Source organism: Sturnira hondurensis, unplaced genomic scaffold, assembly GCF_014824575.4.
Source record: "Sturnira hondurensis isolate 20B ecotype Veracruz unplaced genomic scaffold, ASM1482457v3 Scaffold0004474, whole genome shotgun sequence".
In the NCBI taxonomy this organism is placed as follows: domain Eukaryota; kingdom Metazoa; phylum Chordata; class Mammalia; order Chiroptera; family Phyllostomidae; genus Sturnira; species Sturnira hondurensis.
In genome coordinates this window covers 12,776,793-12,789,886 of record NW_028077105.1, presented here as the reverse complement: position 1 = coordinate 12,789,886, position 13,094 = coordinate 12,776,793, and positions in this window count along the sequence as shown.

The window sequence follows — 13,094 nt, the reverse complement described above, 5'->3', positions numbered from 1 at the left end:
ACCTCTTCCCTTTGTCATCTGGAATCTAGATACTGCTCCTTGGCTCAGAAATAGGCAATATGATGGCAGGTGGGACCCAGGGGTTCCCTCTCTGGCTAAGGATGAGTGAAAAGTTCATAGTCTCCTCCTCTAAAGTACACACCCAGAAATGAGTGCACGTCACCTCCAAAGGCGTGTAGCCTTGTAAATCTTGTAAAAGACAGATGTGTTCTGTTGCAGAGTGAAGTTTTTCAATGCACAGATATTTGTAGTATGGTTCATTTTCTGATATAAATTGTAATTTGATCCAATATAAGCACAATATTACAGGGTTTGGGAGTGGGTCTTCTGAAGTCATAATACCTAGTTTGAAATCTTGCATCTGCCAACCTCTGTGTGACTTTAGACAGCATAATCTCACTGATTCTTAGTGTTCCTATCTTTAAAATGAAACCAATAATTACTTTAAGTCATATGCTTCAATTAATGAATGCATTATAAGCCATTATGTGAAAGACTTTTCATTTAACTTTCTTTTTATCAGACTTTGAGGCTTCTCCATGATTTTTTTTTAATTTTTTAATTTAATTATTGATTTTATTCTTATAACTGATGCCATTCTGGGCATCATACAGATGTATATACCATCTCCATTTCTGATGAGGTCCTTGGGATAAAAATGTTTGTACAGTTAAAAATGCAGAGGTTTATTTTCAGGAGTAAATGAAATATTCTATAAAATAACCTTAGCACAATGCTTGATGTTTAAGATTGGCCAATAAATACTAGCTATGTTTTCTCTTATTGCTGTTATTATTTGAAAATAATACTAAACTCTATAGACTAGCAATAGGCTGGCAGGCAATTTAAAATCGAATAAGGTATTCCAAGCTGTTAGTTGAACTATTTCTACCCTTTTATTCCAATCTACTTAAAAATTTTTACTTGATTTCTGTGTATCAAATTATAATTCCATCCCTATCTAGAGAATAAAATACATACCCACAAATCCTTTCAAGACATGCTGTTCTCTCTAGCATGAAAGGTAAAAATGGATGCCATGGGACATCTTTAAGATTGTTAGAACTTTTATATAGCTCAAAAAGTCTCTGAAATCTTTCTGAGGTCTTAACAATGTGTCTTAGAGCTACATCGCTGATTTGATCTTGACTTGCAGACAGCATTCTGAAATTAATCTCTTCCTAGAGACAATGTCTTAACTAGGGAAATCTTTTGCCTGCTGACAATATTGTAAATGTGAAACTTTTATTTTCTAAATCAGCACATCCTGAGTTGGAAATATATCCTCTAAATTATACTTGAAAAATAAACTTTTTTTCTTTAGTTCAATTTTCTGTTCAACATAATTTTATATGTGGTTAAAGGTCATAAGTGACACCATCAATTGTTTGCTGGGAAGACCCCGTAGCCGGGTCCACATGTTTATAGGTGCACTTTCTATCTTCCCAGTTTTTACAGGCTGTAGTCAGGCTAATTGTTCTGACATCAATTACCACGAATTCTCTTGTCTCCATTCCTCTAAAACAACTTCTTTACTCTTGTGTCTGTCTCTACTGATAGATAATATGGCAAGTGGGGGACAGAGTACGATATTGTCCTCCACCTGTCATATTGTCTCAAAACTAATGCTGCGTGTTTTGGGTTTGTGTTACTGTGCCACTTAAATTTTAGTACCAATTCCTGTTCTAGTTATATAAAAGTTTATATATATATATATATATATATATATATGTGTGTGTGTGTGTGTGTGTGTGTGTGTGTGTGTGTACATACATATATATAAGCTTTTATACTATATCTATACATATACATATGTATACACATACTCTAGGGATGTGTATATATATATATATATATATCACATAGTAAAAATATTAACTCTTTAAATATTATAAATGTTCATTTTTTATTATTTTTCTTTTACTAAAATTGACTTCCTTCCCCTTTGTGATTTGCTTTAAACATTGTAAAATTTATATATTTTTGTAAAGTATGGTGTTAAGTCTTCATTATCTTTAGGTCTAAATCTACTAAAACAAGAAGGCAGATGCCCTGAAGTAGAGTCTAAGCAAATACGTCCCTTTCCATATTTGCTGTTTATAAAGAGTTTCATTTATTGATAGGGTATTTTATTCTATTTAATTGGAAAAATGCTCCTCAGAGCATGTGGACATTATCTGAAACACTGAGCACAGTAGCAACAAATGAAATTCTGAGAGTATTGGTAAGTTAAATAGTAAAGAAGAAAAAATTAAATTCAAAACAGTTAATTGGAAAAAGAACTCAGTAGTACCCTTTGAGGGGGCCTCTGGTTTTCAAGGAATATAATACGTTAAGAGAAAGTAAGAGTAAATTTTTTAATTCCAAGCAGAGGAATTCTGAAGCTAGAACTCATGGAAATCATCTTTATGTGTCATTTTCAACAGTATTGGTCGAAAAAAGATGTCCTGATGAACTCCAGTGGAATATTCCTAAGTAAATACACACAATGGCTACCACAAAACACATTACCTTATGTCATAAATGGAATTGTCCAGTGCTTCTTCATTTGGGCCTAACACAAGTAAAATATGATTAGGAATATTCAATGTTTATTAGTTCATGACAAGAAAATGTTAATGAATGTGCTCCTTTACATTTTCTAAAATAATATAAGGAGTGTGTAGGTTTCTAATTTCTAAGGGAATTGCAGCTTTCTTGGTGATATTGCCCAAGGACATGTTGTCATAATGCTCAATAATATTTCCATTTTTCCTTTTTTCTCCTCCTTCCCTCTCTCCTTCTCTCCCTTCCTCCCTCCCTTTCTTTCTTCCTTCCTTTCTTTTTCTTCCTTCTCTTTCTTTCTCTTTCATTTTCTTTGCTTCTTTCTATTTAACAAAGTTATTTTAAGTTATTTTGAAAGAATGAAGAATATCCTAGAGAGTTTGGATTCACTGGCTCAATCGAAGAAACTCAGTCCCCAAACTAGAAATAAATTCAAAATAGCTAAAAATTTATTACATTTTATAAAAACAAAGAAGAGTATAACATACCAAAATATAGTAATATTTGTAAGAGTCATATTTTTGTTACTCTTCACTCTTTACAAATCCTATAAACCTCATGCGACCCTCACAAAAAACTTCTGACTAAACTCAGATGTCTAGGAAATAGTAGGGTTAGGATGTAGACCCAGGTCCTTCTAACTGCCGAACCCGTGCTCTTAACCACTTCCTGAGCTGTCGCTCTGTCAGTGAGGGCAAAGCCTGCATTTTCTCTAGAATAAAACTACGATCCTGCTGCCATGCTTCCCAAATCTGCCTGTGTGCCAAGGTGAGTGGTTTTTATTGTCAGGTACAAGTCTTATCAGACTCCTCAGCTTTCTGGTACCCTTCCAACTGCTAGGTGACTGCCTGTTAAAGCTCTCAGATCTCCAGTTAACCAGTGGTAGAGACTGCCTGCATTCCTAGTACTTTTTAGCAAAACCTCAAAATCATTGCTTCTCAATACATGCCAAAGTTAACACACATGGTATTTATGGAGAGTTGGTTAAAGGTTAACTGGGCCACGTATTCTCTCACAGCCTCTGTAATGTATTCTATAGAAACAGGGCTCCGTACCTGCACTGTACCAGTTTAGTTCTTGCAGGGTATTTTTACTCCTGAATTTCATTTTAGCAAGATGCCGATTAACCTACATTAAATGATTTTATAAGGAATTTATGACATTTATCTATTTAAAATTTTGTTGAAAACATTGCTTTAAACACAAGAAAAATCTGTCTTTTATCTTAATCCTAGGAATAACAATACTTTCCTTATGTTTAACTCTACAGACCCACTTAATTTACAAAAAAAAAGCTTTATAGATTTATTTTCTTATAATAGTGATACTAAATTATTGTACTGTACGATATTTATTTTGTACTTGCTGTGTACAAAATACTCTCCTAGGCACTGTGATTTCAGCATTGTAAAAACCAAAATCTAAGCTGCTATGAGGAATGCAGATGACACGCAGGCAATAAGTCATAGGATGATGGTGCACTGTAAAAGTTTTATGCGTGTGTCTGTGTGTCCGTGTGTACAAACACATTATCCGATACTTAATGTACATAGTACACTCTCTTTACTGAGCTCACAATTACTCTACCTTGACATTTGAATAACAATTGATATAATGTAATTATCAATTACTAACCTAGAGAAGACAAGAAAGATAAGGACATTTGGACCCAGGAAAAATTGAGAAAGGTATAAAAATGAAAATAAAACATTAAAATCTCTAATAGCTGGAGATAATAGCCCATTGTTATTATTTTTTTAATTATATTTTCTACTCCTTTAATATCCACACACTTTTTAAAAAACTAGGATCGTGTTATACATGCCATTTTGCTTCTTATTTTATACTTACCATGAACTTCTTACATTTAATTGTATATTAAGTAATTATTCTTTGAAGATATTAAATTAATTTACAATTCATAAAATGTCCAAATCTTTAGCCATTTTTTCTGTTTATTTTTTTCTGATTAGTTTGTGTTTATACCTAATTAACCTATTTTAATATTATAGAAATTACTTTGACATCCTTCAATATGTAATGAAAATATATCCAAATCTCTTATATTACATGTTTTTATTTTGGTCATTTTGGCCAAAATAACTTTTAATTTTTATTTTAAATTTTATCCAATAAAGTATTTATAATTTCTGAGTTTTTGCATACATATAATATCTTATATTTTCTTCTAATATAATTATTGTTTGATCTTTGTATCATAAAATTCTAACTACTCTGGAATGTATGTTAGTACTTAAAGAACACCGACACTATTTTCTTTCTCATGGTAATCATTTGGGCCACAATTTATTTTCTTAGATAATCAAGATATCTTGCTTGTATTAAAAAAAATCATTTATACTGTTTTTTTCCCTCAATTATCTATTCTGTTCCACTGATTCATTTGTATTCTATGTCACTATATAATTGGTGATTACAATGGGTTTGTAATGTGTTCTGACAGATAGTAAAATAAATATGTTCAGTATTTCACTTGTTCATACTTTCCTTGGCTATTCTCTAGCATTATTCTTTAACATTAAATTTAAAGTCATTATATTAATAACAACAAAACATTATAATAATAATTGAAGCTGCTGTTTTAAAACAATTAATTTTTTCAAAGGATACTTTATGACATTTAGGTGTCCCATTCAAACATGTGGTCATTCCGTTCTAATCTCTCTTGTTTTGTTTTTTATCTTTATTAAGACTATATATACTTTTTTCATATAGAATTTGCACTTTTCTTATTATATTTCTTATATTTGTTCTTATATATTTTGCAAATGTATAATGACTGTGAATGGAAAGTTTTTCTCTCAGTAGATGTTTATCACTAAAATGGAGAAAATATGTTGTTTTGGCACATTCTTCATATCAGAATTTTCTTGTTATAAAGTTTTTCTAGCAGATCTTTGGTGTTTATAGGTGCTATCTTTAGATAGAATCTTTGTCACTTATATATAATATTAATATTATTTCTTTTATATTCTTATTATTCCACAAGACTCTCTAAGAAAGGGTTAAATATATGTGGTAATAGTAAAACTCTCAATCTAGTTTCTGAATTTAAATGTAAAGATTTTAGTATTTGTAAATTATTGCGTAATTGCTATTAGTATTCAGTAAATAGTGTTTGCTATATTTAAGTAGCTTCCTTCACTTTTCATGAATGGCAATGTATTTTGTTAAATGTTTTAACCTGTGTAAGTATGTTAATATGACTTCCTTTTAAAAGGAAGTCATATGCACTTAATTAGATTGATAAATATTTTGATATTAACCCAACCTTCCTTTACTACACTATAACTTTTTCATAATTTATAAATTTGCAATTACTGTATTCTACTTCCATTATTGCATTTCCACTTTACATCTTTATTTGAATATAAGATTCAAATAAGTTTTTACTTGTAATACACAGTGGGGCAGAAGTAGGTTTACAGTTGTGAATATTTTAAACTGAGTTTGTTTTTGTAGTATTATTAATTAATTATTACATTATTTTTCATATGAACAACTACATTGTACCACCTACATTTTACCACCCTGTATTTTGCAAATTATGGAAGCTTCATAAAATAACTTGGGGAAGTTTCCTTCTGTGATTTAATATAATTTAAATATGGTCAGAGCTATTAATATTTCCTAGAACTCATCTTTGAAATCATCCAATTCTAGTACTTTGATGAATGGTAGCTGTTTAATCACCTTTCTAAATCTACAGTAATTGGTCTTTTCAGGTTTTCTACTTCTTGCAATGTCTTGGCAATATAAATGTTGAAAGAGAGCATCTATTTTTCTGGAGCTTTTGTTTTATGTTATTGTCATAAATAACTACAGAATTATTTCCTTTTAAAAAATATCTTCTTGATCTCAAGTATGGTCTCTTTATCATTTTTTTCTTTTTTTCCCCCTCATTCTATGTCTGTAAACTTATCTCTGACAAACAGGAAAGTAAAAAATGGTAAGATCACAGGCATCTCATTTCTGCTTTCGCCCTTCTCCTGTGTTCTACAATAGTAGGAAGAGGCAGGATGTTGATACAGCATCGATATCCCCTCCAGTGTATTTGCTAGTTTTTATGGCAATGGATGGGGCAAATTGATGGTATGGATTTATAACTTTTCTTGATTTAGATATTTAGCCTAATCTGTTTGTCAAACAGCCATTATAAGCAATCATTTGAAAAGAAAAAAATGTTTTGACTTGACAAAGGATTTCACCTTCAAGCTATTTAATTCTGATATTTATTAACAATTTTCTTTTACAATTCCAGCCAAATCGACACTAAAGGAGGCATGTTCTTTGGGAGTGAGTAGTAATTACTACAAAACCACTTTGGTATAATAATCTCTATATTATTTATTTCAAAATAAATCTTTCTTGATAACAGCATCACAAAATACTCTGCAGTTGACCCTTCGAATGATGGGTAAACAGTTTCTGTTGCAGCATGCCTTTTGATTGCCTAGCTGTCTCCTCCCTGGAATAGTTGTCATTTTCTCTGGTCATTTCTGTGTTTACTTGTAGACATCTTGTCAGTGGTTTTAGAAATGTTGAGTCGTTTGGGAACCCCAAGCGCCAGAACATGTTGTATAACCTCCACAGTTAAACCTCAGTCAGCCTAGACCTGCCACTTTCTGGAACACAGTGGGATCAAGTTTGTTCTCTTTAATCCCCGTCTTTTGGAGGTACCAGCTATGGTTAAGAAATTTTGTAAAATAAATATTTTACTGCATGTACTGGAACATTTAGTCTAGAATTTATTTTTTATCAGGGTGTTATAGATTGCAAAATTAGTATGTGTGTGCAAAGGTTGCCCCTTGGGAATAAGGCTGCTATTTCCTACATAATTTTATTCACAGGACCGTCGAGTTGCAACTGGAGGATGTCTTATTTTAATTATATTGCCATCAGTTTTTGATGGAGAGCTTAAATGCTTGCATTTACATTGAAAATGACACAAAGTAGTTTGTGTCTAAAAATGTATACTCCAGCACAGTTTTTGTTCTACCTTCTAAAAGCTTGTATTTTTCTTCTACTCATTCTTTTCTTCTTCTTCTTCTAATTACTGTTTTATTGTTATTACTTTAATACAAAGCATTTAATCAAAAACATGCCAAAACGTGTGGACCTTGGGAGAGGTTTCAGTGGTGTTAAGTTGATGACCTATAAAATGAAGACGAATTTAGCCCCAGGGCTGCAGGCCAGCCTTGAACAATGACTTGGAGCCCATTTTTCATACTCTTTGTGTTCACTGACAAAGAGTGAGTGAGATGAGACTCACTGATAAAGGAGAGGTTAAAAATCATTAGTCAGTTTTAACAAGCTTAATACAACTTTATTCAAGGAGAACTTAGTGTCATTTCCGATGCTGTTATGCCCCACTACTATTTATTAATTTTAATTGAATGTGAATGACTTTTAATAAATCACATAGAACACTTGCCTTTAGGTATCTGCTACTAACACCTTTTTCCCAAGGCACATTGCCATTATGACTTTTCTGAACTAAAACACACACACACACTTCACACACACAATGAACATGTAAAAGTTTTCAAAAATTTTATCCATTCGCTATCAAAAGCAATTTTCCATTTTTAAATCACTTGAACTGTTCTTCATAAATTAGCAAAAAATAAACTAGAACTCAGGGAAAATTTGTCACATATCTAGTGATGCCTCCTTCCCTGTACATTGCCACCTCCTCTGTTATGGCATAAACACTACCCATCACCGTGCAACCCTGCCTCATTTTCATTGTTCGACATTGCTGTTAATATGCAAAAAACATAATTTGTCTTTAACCAATTTTAAAATGAAAAACATTGTGCTTTTCAGTATCACTTAGGAAATGAAGCATTCCCCTCAGATTGCTTTTCCTTTCACACTGATTACTTGAATTCATATTTATTCATGGGTAAGCTGCCACTCAGTTTTCATTTCTTGTGTATCAGTGGACCATGAGCTAAATGTTTTTAGGGCTAGTTGTTTTCCAGTCATGATAAGGTGCGTACAGAATAGAAGTATACATTTGAAATTTATAGAGCAAGAAACAATAACATAAATAGAGTTGCTAGACCAAAACTCTTCAGTTATCTTTTTTAAAACATATGTGATGATCTTATTTTATTTGATAGCTCTTGAAAATATTTTATATTATTGCTTCTAATGTTTTCCTCATTTTACCATTTTATACAACTAAAGATTTGGTACGCCCAAGAAGAAATTATTTAATTATAACTCAGTTTATAGGAATATTTAAGGGCTCATATATCCTCATGAAATATTCATTAATTCCCTAAAATGAGTGATGCCAAAATTATGTAAGTAAAACTTGCATTAAAAGACAGTTACTTAATACTTGGCAAGAGGGGTACCTAATAATTGCATAATTTAAAATGAAGGTCATAGCAAAGTTTGTGTTCTTTTAACTGTTTCTTTTTGTTATTTAATCTTTTTTAAAGATTTTATTTATTTATTTATCTTTAGAGGGGAAGGAGAGAGGGAGAGAAACATCAATGTATGGTTGCCTTTCGTGTGCCCCCTGCTGGAAGTTGGCCTGCAGGGTACCGGCCTGCAACCCAGGCATGTACCCTGACTGGGAATGGAACCGCGATCCTCTGGTTTGCAGGCCTGTGCTCAATCCACTGAGCTACACCAGCCAGGGCCTTGTTATTTAATCTTTTATGGTGAAATTGCCTTAAAGCCCATTATAGTTATGCAGCAAAGATGTCAATGACATAGAGGCTCAAGCAGAAACCCCGGGAATGGAACAGTACAGCTCACTGTTGAGGGCTGCCCCACTGCTCAAAGACCTCTTACTTCCTGTGTCCCACTGTCACATGATGTCAGAGCAGTGGTTGAAATGTTGTGTCTTCTCCCTTTTAGAATTTTACTGATCCATAAATACTTATGGGTGGATTATACTTGGGTTAGCATAATTTCTTTGAGTCTCTAATTTGTAAAATGGAGATGCAAATGCTTTCTCTATCTACCATAAGTGGGCAGAAGTAAGATTTATAAAATATAAAACACAAGTATTTGGAATGATACCATCTGGAGGCTATGCTAATATGATTTTGTAAGCAAGGAAAACTTTTACCTTCTTCCTTCTGTGTTCTTTGGCTTGCCTAATAACTAAATTAACATAACACAAATTAATAGGAGAAAGACAAACTTTAATGTCATATATATAGGAGCTTATAGAAATATAAGTCTGAAAGAAGTCGCCAAAACTAATAATGTGTGTGTGTGTGTGTGTGTGTGTGTGTGTGAAGAACTGAAAACATAACAAAGTTTGGAATTGAGGTATTAATTAGTAAAATAATAAAGTCTGTTTACAGAGCCTCTTGGTCTTGAACTCCCTACATCTGGTGATGAGGATGTCTCTTTAACTTCCAGTACAGCATACTTACCTGGCTGTTTCTTAAGTAATTTGAATTCAAAATCATTAGTATGCTAAAGTGGCACTGTGGGGGCAACTTTGCCCGCAAAGTGCCCCCATCCGCCACGGATGAAAGTGAAACTACCAAGACATGATCTGCTTGAGGAGGAAAGGTGGCCAATCCCTCAAAGGAGAAGGGCCAAGAGCCTTTTCCTCAATGGATTTTTATTGGGTTCATTTGCACAAGAATACAGGTACAGATCAAACAATAGATAGCATTCAAAGAACTATGAGGGCTTATTCTTAGTCAGGGTCAGATAGCTAAAGAGCCATAAAACCTTGAGGAACAAACTTCTTGCTTGGACCCTTACATTTAAATGAGAACATTCCAGACAAAGCAGGTTTCCCAGGATTTTACATATTCTTTCTTGGGCCTGATAACCCGGGATCCCACTCTAGCCAGCAAAGGGCTGCACTGCCTTCCCCATCATAGGTTTTTAGGTTGAAGTGGATTAGAGCCAGGAATGCTTCNATTTGTCACATATCTAGTGATGCCTCCTTCCCTGTACATTGCCACCTCCTCTGTTATGGCATAAACACTACCCATCACCGTGCAACCCTGCCTCATTTTCATTGTTCGACATTGCTGTTAATATGCAAAAAACATAATTTGTCTTTAACCAATTTTAAAATGAAAAACATTGTGCTTTTCAGTATCACTTAGGAAATGAAGCATTCCCCTCAGATTGCTTTTCCTTTCACACTGATTACTTGAATTCATATTTATTCATGGGTAAGCTGCCACTCAGTTTTCATTTCTTGTGTATCAGTGGACCATGAGCTAAATGTTTTTAGGGCTAGTTGTTTTCCAGTCATGATAAGGTGCGTACAGAATAGAAGTATACATTTGAAATTTATAGAGCAAGAAACAATAACATAAATAGAGTTGCTAGACCAAAACTCTTCAGTTATCTTTTTTAAAACATATGTGATGATCTTATTTTATTTGATAGCTCTTGAAAATATTTTATATTATTGCTTCTAATGTTTTCCTCATTTTACCATTTTATACAACTAAAGATTTGGTACGCCCAAGAAGAAATTATTTAATTATAACTCAGTTTATAGGAATATTTAAGGGCTCATATATCCTCATGAAATATTCATTAATTCCCTAAAATGAGTGATGCCAAAATTATGTAAGTAAAACTTGCATTAAAAGACAGTTACTTAATACTTGGCAAGAGGGGTACCTAATAATTGCATAATTTAAAATTAAGGTCATAGCAAAGTTTGTGTTCTTTTAACTGTTTCTTTTTGTTATTTAATCTTTTTTAAAGATTTTATTTATTTATTTATCTTTAGAGGGGAAGGAGAGAGGGAGAGAAACATCAATGTATGGTTGCCTTTCGTGTGCCCCCTGCTGGAAGTTGGCCTGCAGGGTACCGGCCTGCAACCCAGGCATGTACCCTGACTGGGAATGGAACCGCGATCCTCTGGTTTGCAGGCCTGTGCTCAATCCACTGAGCTACACCAGCCAGGGCCTTGTTATTTAATCTTTTATGGTGAAATTGCCTTAAAGCCCATTATAGTTATGCAGCAAAGATGTCAATGACATAGAGGCTCAAGCAGAAACCCCGGGAATGGAACAGTACAGCTCACTGTTGAGGGCTGCCCCACTGCTCAAAGACCTCTTACTTCCTGTGTCCCACTGTCACATGACATCAGAGCAGTGGTTGAAAAGTTCTGTCTTCTCCCTTTTAGAATTTTACTGACCCATACATACTTATGGGTGGATTATACTTGGGCTAGCATAATGTCTTTGAGTCTCTAATTTGTAAAATGGAGATGCAAATGCTTTCTCTATCTACCATAAGTGGGCAGAAGTAAGATTTATAAAATATAAAACACAAATATTTGGAATGATACCATCTGGAGGCTATGCTAATATGATTTTGTAAGCAAGGAAAACTTTTACCTTCTTCTTTCTGTGTTCTTTGGCTTGCCTAATAACTAAATTAACATAACATAAATTAACAGGACAAAGACAAACTTTAATGTCATATATATATATATATATATAGGAGCTCATAGAAATATAAGTCTGAAAGAAGTAACCAAAACTAATAATGTGTGTGTGTGTGTGTGTGTGTGTGTGTGTGTGTGTGTGAAGAACTGAAAACACAGCAAAGTTTGGAATTGAGGTATTAATTAGTAAAATAATAAAGTCTGTTTATAGAGCCTCTTGGTCTTGAACTCCCTACATCTGGTGATGAGGATGTCTCTTTAACTTCCAGTACAGCATACTTACCCTGGCTGTTTCTTAAGTAATTTGAATTCAAAATCATTAGTATGCTAAAGTGGCTCTGTGGGGGCAATTTTGCCCGCAAAGTGCCCCCATCCGCCACGGATGAAAGTGAAACTACCAAGACATGATCTGCTTGAGGAGGAAAGGTGGCCAATCCCTCAAAGGAGAAGGGCCAAGATCCTTTTCCTCAATGGGCTTTTATTGGGTTCATTGGCACAAGAATACAGGTACAGATCAAATAGTAGATAGCATTCAAAGAACTATGAGGGCTTATTCTTAGTCAGGGTCAGATAGCTAAAGAGCCATAAAACCTTGAGGAACAAACTTCTTGCTTGGACCCTTACATTTAAATGAGAACATTCCAGATAAAGCAGGTTTCACATATTCTTTCTTGGGCCTGATAACCCGGGATCCCACTCTAGCCAGCAAAGGGCTGCACTGCCTTCCCCATCATAGGTTTTTAGGTTGAAGTGGAGTAGAGCCAGGAATGCTTCTCCCAGACGTAAATGGGGACTCAGGCTATGTTAGAATGAGGGGGGCGAGGGTCCATCACCCCCTCTTTGCTGCATGCAGCCCCCTGAGTCCTTCCATGATGGCTTCCCAAGTGATTGTGTCTGGCTTAGGTTGCCCCTCCTCTGAGCGGTCTTATCCTCATAGACTAAACCAACCAAGCACTGGGGGCAGGGGACAAGCTTTGTCTCCTTAGTGGCTTGCATTCCAGAGGTTGCTCACTCAGCCTTAGCCATGGAGGGCAATTACAACTCCTTAAACCAGGCAGAGTGGTTCCCAACATAACACATTTTGGTGCAGCCTACGATGAATCCCATCAGTTTGTAAATGTCATGC